The sequence below is a fragment of the Pseudorasbora parva genome, chromosome 10 (genome assembly GCF_024679245.1).
Source record: "Pseudorasbora parva isolate DD20220531a chromosome 10, ASM2467924v1, whole genome shotgun sequence".
NCBI classification, from domain to species: Eukaryota; Metazoa; Chordata; class Actinopteri; order Cypriniformes; family Gobionidae; genus Pseudorasbora; species Pseudorasbora parva.
Window position 1 is genome coordinate 41,627,818 of NC_090181.1, and position 12,827 is coordinate 41,640,644.

Below are 12,827 nucleotides of genomic sequence, written 5' to 3' on the forward strand. Positions count from 1 at the left end.
AACGGCTATTGAGGGTCCAGTTCTACCGAAGAACATTTTTCAATGTGCCACTTCAGAGGCTGGAGACATTTCTACTGTCATTTTCCTCTAGTGCTTCAGGGTAATTCTTCTCTCCCCTCTATTTCCGCGGCGGTGCAGTGTGTGGCCGTCTGAATTGTGTGTTATTACCCAGCTGGAGACAATATCATTACTACATATTTGCTGTCAAGGGTCTGCAAAGAATGGTACCACCGTGGGCCTTGGTGATCTAACAAGCTCACACGGTGCTGCTGAATTACCCACTCCTACCGGCAGGAAGTCAAACACTAGCCGTTTGAGAGATGACTGAACAAATGAGCTTCTCTTTTCCACCACCCCCCCACACACACTCCATCACGGCCGAGGTGAGAACACACCTCACTCGCTGACATTACTGCCACTGACTGTTTTCTTCTCTCTGTGTAACTCCTTCATCTTTTTGAGTGTGTCCGTGCTATAACTCTGACATGTGTTATGATGTTTTGGGCTCATCGGACATACTTTTTTTGAAAACTTTGTAATACATTTGATTTTATGAACAATAAGTCTAGAAACTTAATTAAAAATGACAGTTTTCTGGCAATTTTTTTATTTTATTTTTGATGAGTTTCTGCCAGCAACACACAATACATTTCATCCTAAGATCCTAAGAATTTTAATAAAGAATACAGTGGCAGGAACTGCCAAGCTAAAGTATTTTTTTCCACATTAAAATATGCAGTGCTGTTTTTCTGAGAAAAGTCTCTCTCTCTCTCTCTCTCTCTCTCTCTCTCTCTCTCTCTCTCTCTCTCTCTCTCTCTCTCTCTCTCTCTCTCTCTCTCTCTGTGTGTGTGTGTGTGTGTGTGTGTGTGTACACTCACCTAAAGGATTATTAGGAACAAAATACTAATACTGTGTTTGACCCCCTTTTGCCTTCAGAACTGCCTTAATTCTACGTGGCATTGATTCAACAAGGTGCTGAAAGCATTCTTTAGAAATGTTGGCCCATATTGATAGGATAGCATCTTGCAGTTGATGGAGATTTGTGGGATGCACATCCAGAGCGCGAAGCTCCCGTTCCACCACATCCCAAAGATGCTCTATTGGGTTGAGATCTGGTGACTGTGGCGGCCATTTTAGTACATTGAACTCATTTTCATGTTCAAGAAACCAATTTAAAATGAATCAAACTTTGTGACATGGTGCATTATCCTGCTGGAAGTAGCCATCAGAGGATGGGTACATGGGGGTCATAAAGGGATGGACATGGTCAGAAACAATGCTCAGGTATGGCATTTAATGTGTCCACCACAGGAGCGGGAGCGGTGTTGTCCCAGCAGCAGAGGACTCCAAGTCGACTCCATCCATGCACCTTCTTCTCCCGTAAGTTCAAACCGGCGGAGGTAAACTATGACATTGGGAACAGAGAGCTTCTCGCCATCAAGCTAGCCCTGAAAGAGTGGAGGCATTGGTTGGAGGGGTCACAACATCCATTTCTGGTTCTTACAGACCACAAGTACCTCGAGTACCTGAGTGTGCCACCTCGAAGAGTTCCTGGCATCTTCCCGGCGGCAAACTCCATCCTCTGCCCATTCCTAATCGGCCATGGTCACACCTAGGAGTAGATTTCAGAACAGATCTACCAGTGTCCGACACATGGCTACACATGTATCCTAGTCGTGGTTGATAGATTTTCTAAGTCTTGTCGTCTAATTCCCCTGAAGGGCCTGTCTACAGCCATGGAAACTGCTGAACTAATGTTTAATGTGATTTTTAGAGGGCCACAGTTCATCTCCCGGGTATGGAAGGCCTTCCTGTCTCTCCTAGGTGTGACCATAATCCTCTCCTTTGGTTACCATCCACAGACCAATTGGCAGACGGAGAGGAAGACCCAGGAGATCTGCAGATTCCTCCGTACCTTCTGCCATGGCTACCAGAACTCCTGGAACCAGTTTCAGGGTTGGGTCAAGTACGCCCAGAACTCCCTTCGTCAAGCAACCACCGGACTCGATCCTTTCCAGTGCATACTCAGATACCAACCCCCATTGTTCCCCTGGTCTGGGGAACCGTCGGATATGCCAGTGGTCGACTACTGGTTCCGGGAGAGCGAGAGGGTCTGGGACTCTACGCACCATCAGCTCCAGCGAGCCCTGCGCAGACGACAGTGGACCTTCGGCGATCCAGCGCCCCCACCTTCCAGCCAGGACAGAAGGTCTGGCTGTCTACGAGGGACATCAGGTTGCGTCTGCAATGCAGGAAACTCATTCCCGGATTCATTGGCCCCTACACCATTGTGAAACAGATCAACCCGGTCACATATCAGCTTCAGCTCCCACCTGAATTTAAGATTCAACCCACGTTCCATTTTTCCCTGTTAAAGTCTTACTATCCCTCTGTTTCTCCCTCCACAGAGCCCGGCGTAGCTGAGGAGACCCCCCTTCCACTCATCGTAGAAGATGGCACCGCATATGAGGTTAAGGAGATCTTGGACCCCAGGCGCCATGGTGGTCTTCTAGAATACCTCATGGACTGAGAGGGCTACTGTCCAGAAGAACGATCTTGGGTACCTAGACATGACTCCCACATCACAGATTCACAGCGCACGCTATTACCTGAATACTAATCACTCACACCTGCAGCCCATCATCACCCCAATCACCAGAGGCACAAAAGGCACACACACGCACACACTCACTGTCCGGTCTCGTTTGTAAAAGGTACTTACCCTTCTGCTTACTTCAAGGACTCCTTCAATGTTACTTACCTGTCTCCAGTGTATGCTTCCTAGTCTTCAGCGTCTTCCTGTGTCCAGCATGTGTGTGTGTTCCGTGTCTCAGTGTGTGAACCCAGAAAACCTTCTACGACAAACCTGCACATCAGCCAAGTCACTCACCTGCACATCTGTTCACTCTACTAGTTCTCACAATAAAGCTGTTTACATTACCTTCTGTCTCCCTATATATACACAAACACATTATGTGTAATGGATATGATGTCTTTGTACATAACATTTTATATTATATTTGTATTATATTTGTATTAAATATGTATTCAAAAGTAATATTAATGTAATGGGTATGTTGTCATTATCCTAGAAATGGAAAAATAAACGAAAAATTGTAAAGTATATTCCACGCATAATGCTTAAGGTCTGTTGCTAAAAAAAAAAAAGTGTTTATGTATTTAATATGTTTCTAGCATGTATAGTAAATATAAGTCGGATTCAGGTAAATTTGGTCAAATGACTGTCAAATTGTATGCTCAATTTATGGAAATTAAGTCACATTGACCCGCTTTCGGCGGGGTCAGGGGTCAGCATGGGCACCCTGACTGGTCTGTGGCTATGCCGCCCCATAAACAACAAACTGAGATGCACTGTGTATTCTGACACCTTTCTATCAAAACCAGCATTAATGGTGCCCTAGAACAGGGGTTTTCAAACTGGGGTCCGGGGACCCCCAGGGGTCCTCCAGAAGGTTCTAAGGGGTCCCCAGAAAATTTCAGAGAATAAAAAGACAAAGCAAAATGGATAAAGTCTACCGAACATTCTACCTGTTTCATTTCTAAATGTTTCTCACCTTTCTTGCCATACTTTCCAGAATTGTATATGTTTGCTTTGTGTCTTTCTAGTGCGTTGTTCTTACTATAGTCCCCTTTATCTTGCTCACTGGGGTTCTTAACGCAGTAGCCTACGTTAGCTGCTTACATACATTTATTGTGAAAGTTGCTTATACAAATCATTTTGATTGAAAATGTTCTCCTTCAGGTTTGTACATACAACATTACGTATAGCTGATTCAAGTTTGGAAACAATTTGTTGTATTTATAATGTCACGCTTACTAATTATTATTTTTTCGTACATAAAAAAACAGATGGATTTTAGGATGGGGGTCTCTCATAAAAGGCTCATCATATTTGGCGGTCCTTGGCATCATAAAGCAATGAAGGGGGGGGGGGGGTATGAGCCTTGTATGGGCCGTACAGAAGAGCCTTGTATGGGCCGTACAGAAGAGCGTTTATGCACGCCCATAAACACTCGCTCAGGTGCAGATCCAGTCGTCTGTGAACACTTATGCCGTTATAGTCCGCGCCGCGCTCCACTTTATTCCTATGGGTGACATCAAGCGACTTCAACGCTTCAGCACAGCATTCCGGGAAGGCAGCGCTGCATTTGAACCGGTTTGAACGCAGAAATGACGGGAAGCTTCACAACATCGCTTCAGTCGCGTCACAAAGTGGATTTCCACTGTCACTGCTGTCACAGGACTTCACCAAATCATACCAAAGAAGTGTGTTTTTGACGAAGCGGTCCCAGCGATAAAGGTTCTGTCCTGCTTTGGAAGCAGCCGGTGAGTAAAACTGCTTCAAATGTCTCTGCTATTGGCTACCGTCGCATGAGTAAACATCAGTAAACGACATGATCGCGTGCGTCGTCATTCAAATGCTCTAATGTTACTCCATTGCTGTTCTATGTATAAGGTTACACTAGTCTGACGTGCAAAACCTTTTTGCTTGCTACCTCTAAGGTTTAGTCGCATACAATAGTCCATAAACCGAATCATGTCCTCATAAACTGCGAGTAAAGACACAAATGTTGACAGGCCACTAAATACAGTCCATACCGAGACAGACGTCCTGCTGTTGCTGTTTCTCCTGTTCAATTTATTTCAGCCTCTGAATCTGATTCTGGATCATATCTGTATTAGCTGAGATAGCCATGGGTTTCTCCACGCTTGAGGATGTCACTGCTTTGTGCGCATTCGTCATTCTTTAGCTCCGCCCACACGATATGTCTCAAGGCACTCGCTTTTTTCCGGAAAGACTTGGTACAGCCTAGTTTCTTTTATAAATATAATAAAACTAAAGACTTTTCAGAGATATGAAGGATGCAAGACTACTCTATAGGTACTCAAGATTGACATGAGATTGACTGAAACTGAGTGCCCCCCCCCCCCCCCCCCCCCCTTTAAATTGGTCTCTGATATCTGCATAGAGGTTATGTGGCTTAATTAAGGGAAAAATTGTCCAGATTTTACAGGTCCATTTACAACCCTATAAATTGTCCCTAGGATGTAATGCTCTGTTTTTGCCTTATTTGGAAGGGTCATGAATATTAATGTTGAGCTCTGCTCTGATTGGCTTATTTCAGCCGCTCACAGCAGTTCAGTGAAGCGGCTCGTGAGTCCTGACCATCCTGACACAACATAGACAGACTAAATGAAACTTTAAGCAAAACATCTCAAATGGAGATTGATAAAATGCAGCTTACTTGTTTATTTGGTGTTTTCAGATCATCTGCATGCGAGAAAGAGCTTGCGTTCGTGCCGTTGCCATATTTCAGTAATTAAATCCCCCAAACAGAGCTTTTCTATGAAAAAAAAAAACCTGTCTACACTCCGGTTTTTACCTAAACATGTCCAATCTGGCAACCATATGCATGCAAGCTCTCTCTCTCGCGCACGGACGATCTGAAAACACTGATAAAGAAGTAAGATGCATTTTATCAATCTCCATTTGAGATGTTCTGCTTAAAGTTTCATTCAGTCTACATTTTAGACTTGTCTTTTTTTTTTCAACAATATTGCATGTTTATATAACGTTAGTCACAATGTAGGCTAACGTTACGCAGTGACTGATGTAGCCTAATCTGAAATACAAATAGGCAAAAACATCATAGGAAACACCCTACTTCAGTTCTCTAAAATATAAATATTTAACTTATATTTTTACAAAATGAGTAGCCTTGTCAAATGACTATCGTTTTAACTTATATGGTGGAAAAGGTGACGTTTTCTATTAGGATCGAGTGAACGATCTGTAAGCAAAGTATCTACCATTGTATTTTGTAATACAAAATAATGTTACCCTTTGTCATTAGACACACTATTTAGTTTTGTATGGTACTTGGAGTTTCCTATTGTTACTGTACTAGCATCTTGCGTTATCTAGACAATGCTGTCTCTCTAAGAAACTTTCACTTTAATCAGAAATTGTTTAAACAGTCAATAAGTGGATAAATCAACTTACTGCTTGCAGGAATACAGTTGCCACTTTCTTCAGTTTAAGACGCTGAGCGAAGCTTGCTTGAAATGGGCAGAACAAACGAACGATCTTGAATTAAATTGTTGTGGTATCGGATTATAAACATCAACCATGACTGTTGACATTTTTTATCTGTGGGAAGGATATGTAAAGTCCTCAGGTCTCCTGAACAGCCTGGAACATAAGTGTGTCCATGCGAGCAGCTTGTTTTGATGATTCGCTCCATTTCCGCCTCACAATGAACATGTTTGGACAGATGCAAATGTTGGGGGCGTGCATATAAATGATCCCCAATGCTTGCGTCACGGTTGGCCTTATGTTGAGAAGCACTTTTTTTTCCATGGAGTTTTGGATTCACAAGGTTTACATAAGAAGTAGGAGGCAATGATGTTTGAGACTCACAGTATGTGATGTCCATGTACTGAACTCTTATTATTTCACCATGGCAAGGTTAATTAAGCTTTTCATTCTAGGGAACCTTTAACTTTTTGAGCAATTTGAGCTAGAGCTCATCTGTTTGATCGGACCACACGGGCCAGCCTTCGCTCCCCACATGCATCAATGAGCCTTAGCCGCCCATGACCCTGTGGCCGGTTCTCCACTGTTCCTTCCTTGGAGCACTTTTGATAGATACTGACCACTGCAGACCGGGGACAGCCCACAAGAGCTGCAGTTTTGGAGATGATCTGACCCAGTTGTCTAGCATTACAATTTGGCCCTTGTCAAACTTGCTGAAATCTTTATGCTTGCTCATTTTCCTTCTTCTAACACATCAACTTTGAGGACAAAATGCTCACTTACTTCCCAATATATCCCACCCACTAATAGGTGTCGTTATGAAGAGATAATCAGTGTATAATATATATATATATATATATATATATATATATATATATATATATATATATATATATATATATATATATATATAATATGTTGTCATTATCCTGAGAAATAGTTTGGATGCCTTATAAAGTACATTCCACACATAATTCTTGAGGTCTGTTGCATATAGTTTATGTAATTAATTTGATGCATGTATAGTATATATAAGTTGGATTCAGGTAAATTTGGTCTAATGACTGTCAAATTGTGTGCACAATTTATGGAAATGAAGTCTATATTCAACATTTTGTCAGCAATACTTAACATATTACAGCTTTTTGATCTGTGTTTAGCTTTATTACATTCCTTATACTTCTTGTTCTTGCTGTTACATAGCCATTTTCCCAGTTTTAGTTAAATTATAATTTAAGTTTAAGTAATTTTGGTCAAGCATATGAGATCTCATTAGTGTGTGTGTGTGTGTGTGTGTGTGTGTGCGTGTGTGTGTGTGTGTGTGTGTGTGTGTGTGTGTGTGTGTGTGTGTGTGTGTGTGTGTGTGTGTGTGTGTGTGTGTGTGTGTGTGTGTGTGTGTGTGTTCGTTTTAACAAATGATTTTGAAATGAAAAATGCAAACAAAAAGAAAAGTTTGAAGATGTTTTTCAAGAGCCGTTTTAAAGATAGCATTTTAAAAGAATCCATGTATGGCTAGACACACAAGACCCAACGCCTTTGAGGCACCGCTGTCACTGGTTGTAACACATACATCATGTGACTATGAAACAGATCCATGAATGCACAATGAATTGTGTACTTTCCCACCTCACATAATACAGAATTTTAACCAGCTATAACCTCAGACTACTGAACTGCAAATAAAGAGAGATAATTGACTTCTAATGCCTTTCGGATTGGCCACAATTTGCACAAGCAACAGAAAATCCTTGATCTGCGCTTTGAGACGGTTTCAAAGGCAGATCGCTACACTGAATATCTGACAAAACCAAAATAAAACCGATGTGGGGTCATTCTTGTGCACATCTCGAGCTAGGGAAGTGAAAAACTTGGTGTAAAGGGAAAGAAAATGAGAGTGAGAGAGAATGCTCTGTTGAAGCTTTGAAGGTAAACAGAAAGCCATGATGAGGCTTTAGCAACACTACAGCAACACAACCAATCATAATGGTGAGAGTCCTTGATTTCTTGGAACAATAAAGGAGAGACCTGGAGAATGCAGAATTTATGCCACTCAATTTATCTGTATTCGCTGGAAATTGTGAGCTTCATTTCAGCGTCCTCACCACAGACGTCCTCAGTCATTGTCATTGTTAAGGGCCATGCATGCAGTGTGTTGCTGTATTCTTTTAAACATAAAACCTCTCAACTTTAATGCATTTAAGAAAAGGTATGTTTGATATCAACTGACCGTAATTCAGCAAGCAGGTGGATGACTTGCCCTTAATATGGTCAGGCATTTCAAATCTGTGCATCTTTCTTGAGCATAACACAAGAAATGTTTGCGCAAAAGTTGGCATATCATGCTCGAGGATTGCTTCCTGATATAGCTTGTGATCATTCTCAGAATTAATATTCAAAAACAGAAGAATCCGCAAGACGGTGCAATCATTTTACTAACACATTTGGGCACTTGAGTCGACTGCTACATTTGTGTTAAAAACTTTCTTAACTTGATGTTGTTGTAAATAGCAGGTGTTAATTATATAATATGACATTATTCTTTCACAAAAAATCTGAAGCTAAGTATGTTTATAATATATTTAATAGATATAATAGATGTTTTACACCATGTAAGCAGACATTTGCTGTTCATGTTCATTCTAGTGTTATTATCTTTCAGCTTCTGAAATTCATGTATGACATATCAGACAAATGATAAAGTATCAGAAATAATTCATATAAAATAATTCTGTAAAACTGCACATATTGGCCCTCATTTATCAAAGATGCTTACACCAAATTTCCAGCGTACACCTTCCAGCGTACACGGTAACTTTGAGATTTATCAGTATGGACATTGGCATACGGCACGCTCAAATCCTATGCCAACTCAGGAGGTGGTGTATGTGTAACCCCTTCTGTTCAGACCGGGACTCGAACCTGGGTTCGCCGGCATGAGAGTCGGACGCTCTAACAAGGAGGCTAAAGGCAGCAGCCTCTAGCGTCAGTCGCTAGAGCGTCTCTTGAGGTCAGAGGAGTGAGGTTTACTCGCACAGCAATTACTACTAGCTAGTTACATATGCAAATTTTGAGTTAGTGCAAAAATGCGCAGAAAAACAATTCCTAACACCACAAAACACACTGACAAAGATAAGCTATATTATGACCCACTGTAAAAAAACAACAACAACAACATAGTGATTATAAACTTCAGTGTTTCTTTTCGTGCAACATGGACTTCAATGTTTAATTTGTGTGACTTTACCAAAGCATTTGATTTGTAGGCATATGTATTCCTCCAGTTGGGAGCCTGTGCACTTTACCTGATGGTTTAGGCCCGGCAGCTGCGCACGGACTTGGACTGAAAATAATTCAGACTGACAAAATAATAAAAATGACATTCTTCTTCTTTTAAATAATAATAATAATAAAATAAATAATAACTAAATAACAATAAGCGTCATTAATAATAAAAATCATAATAGTAATAATAAGAAGAAGAAGAAGAAGAAGAAGAAGAAGAAGAAGAAGAAGAATCTTCTTTCGGCCAAATCTTCTTGTGGGCGCCTTTAATCCCACTCTTTAAACTCCTAAATAAAACTATTTTGTTTTTTTCCACTTCCCTGGTGATCAATCATCTCACTAGTTCAGTAGTCAGGGCACTGATCAGGGAGTCAGCCCATTGACTTATGTCCTAATCAGTGCCCTGACTAGTGGACTAGTAAAATGTTTGAGACGCACCCGATCTCCACGTCGGAGAAGTTTTGCTTCTTTGCCGTCTTCCGTGTGTCCATGGCATAAAATGAGGGCGTGGGGGAGGCGGAGACTTGAAGATAAAGGGAATATATATTCTATATTGATATCCTGTGGTCGTGGATATACTATATTAATAATAATAATAATAATAATAATAATAATAATAATAATAGATTTTATTTATAATGCACTTTTCATTCCTAAGAATCTCAAAGTGCAACAAAGGGAACAAATAACAAAAAAAAAAAAAAAAAAAAAAAAAAAAAATGTTTTTTCATGTTATTCTAATGACAATCGTTTTCAGCCGCCACATTTATCAAGGGCAAGTATTGCGTACACCTGGATTGCAGAGGTGTGTGATATTAACTCAAAATTGTGAGTTATAAAGTCAGAATTGTGTAATAAAAACTCAAAATTGTGAGTTATAAAGTCAGAATTGTGATATAAACTCAAAATTGTAAGTTATAAAGTCAGAATTGCATGATATAAGCTCAAAATTGTGTTATAAAGTCAGAATTGCGTGATATAAACTCAAAATTGTGTTATAAATTCAGAATTGTGTGATATAAACTCAAAATTGTGAGTTATAAAGTCAGAATTGCATATTAACTCAAAATTGTGAGTTATAAAGTCAGAATAGCGCGATATAAAACTCAAAATTGTGAGTTATAAAGTCAGAATTGCGTGATATAAACTCAAAATTGTGAGTTATAAAGTCAGAATTGCTTGATATAAACTCAAAATTGTGAGTTATAAAGTCAGAATTGTGTGATATTAGCTCAAAATTGTGAGTTATAAAGTCAGAATTGTGATATAAACTCAAAATTGTGAGTTATAAAGTCAGAATTGTGATATAAGCTCAAAATTGTGAGTTATAAAGTCAAAATTGTGTGATATAAGCTCAAAATTGTGTTATAAAGTCAGAATTGTATGATATAAACTCAAAATTGTGTGATATAAACTCAAAATTGTGAGTTATAGCCAGAATTGCTTGATATAATCTCAAAAGTGTGAGTTATAAAATCAGAAAAATTACATGATATGAAGTCAAAATTGTGAGTTATAGTCAGAATTGCATGATATAATCTCAAAAGTGTGAGTTATAAAATCAGAAAAATTACATGATATAAACTCAGAATTGTGAGTTATAAAGTCAGAATTGCATATTAACTCAAAATTGTGAGTTATAAAGTCAGAATAGCGTGATATAAACTCAAAATTGTGAGTTATAAAGTCAGAATTGCTTGATATAAACTCAAAATTGTGAGTTATAAAGTCAGAATTGTGTGATATAAACTAAAAATTGTGAGTTATAGCCAGAATTGCTTGATATAATCTCAAAAGTGTGAGTTATAAAATCAGAAAAATTACATGATATGAAGTCAAAATTGTGAGTTATAGTCAGAATTGCATGATATAATCTCAAAAGTGTGAGTTATAAAATCAGAAAAATTACATGATATAAACTCAGAATTGTGAGTTATAAAGTCAGAATTGCATATTAACTCAAAATTGTGAGTTATAAAGTCAGAATAGCGTGATATAAACTCAAAATTGTGAGTTATAAAGTCAGAATTGTGTGATATAAGCTCAAAATTGTGAGTTATAAAGTCAGAATTGCGTGATATAAACTCAAAATTGTGAGTTATAAAGTCAGAATTGCGTGATATAAACTCAAAATTGTGAGTTATAAAGTCAGAATTGCATGATATAAGCTCAAAATTGTATTATAGTCAAAGTTATGTGATATAAACTCAAAATTGTGAGTTATAAAGTCAGAATTGTGTGATATAAACTCAAAATTGTGAGTTATAAAGTCAGAATTGTGTGATATAAACTCAAAATTGTGAGATATAAAGTCAGAATTGCGTGATATAAAATAAAAATTGTGAGTTATAGCCAGAATTGTGTGATATAAACTCCAAAATGTGAGATATAAAATCAGAATTGCATAATATAAATTCTAAATTGCGTGATATAATCTCAAAAGTGTGAGTTATAAAATCAGAAAAATTACATGATATGAAGTCAAAATTGTGAGTTATAGTCAGAATTGCATGATATAATCTCAGATTTGTGAGTTATAAAGTCAGAATTGAATGATATAAACTCAAAATTTTGTTATAGTCAGAATTGTGATATAAACTCAGAATTGTGAGTTATAGTCAGAAATGAGAGATATAAAATCAAAATTGTGATTTAAAAAGTCAGAATGTGATATGAACTCAAAATTGTAAGTTATAAAGTCAGAAATACTGTAACGCGGTTTGTAGATGGGAAGGAAGGAGGCGGGAACCGGCGAACGTTCAACAAACTTTATTCAAAAGAAATAAACAAAATGAAAGTAAAACCGCGGGCAGCCCCTCACGGACGACTGCCCACAAACACATAAACAAAACTAAACATAAACTCCAGGCCTGGTCCTCTCTCGTCTTCCGCTGCCATGCTCCTCCTTTTATGCTCCCGTCACATGGCCGCGAGACGAGACCGGTGTGCCACGCAGCTGGCACTCGTTGACATTAATCACCGGCCCGCTCTCGCGGTCCCTCGCCCCGCTGCCTGTCACACCACATACCCCCATCGCCCCTCGCAGGCCGGGGGGCACTCCCGAGACGGCGCTCTACTCCCCCTCCCCCCCTCTCCCGGGGGGGCCGATCACGGCGGCCGCGGCACCTGGGGGTAAGGACAGAGAGGCGAGAGAAATGTAGACGGGAGCACGAGGAGCCCGCGGACGAGAGAGGGGAGAGAGGGAAAAGAGAGAAAGAGAAAAAAAAATTCTGGTCCGGTTCCCCGACACACTGCCGCTCGGTCCTCACCAGCCGAGAGGCTCTTCCTCGCGGTGCTATGCGATGGTGCTGGACGCCCGGTGGACGGCCCGATCCTCCTCCGCCCCCTGGCGGCCGGCGGTGGCTCCTCCTATTGAGGGCAGTCGGCAGCGAGCTCCGCGTTCCCTGCTCCTCCCCGTTCCGGCGGATGGCAGCAGGCTCCGGCCCACGGCGAACGCCGGCAACTCCTCCGCTCCCTCCAGGACGGC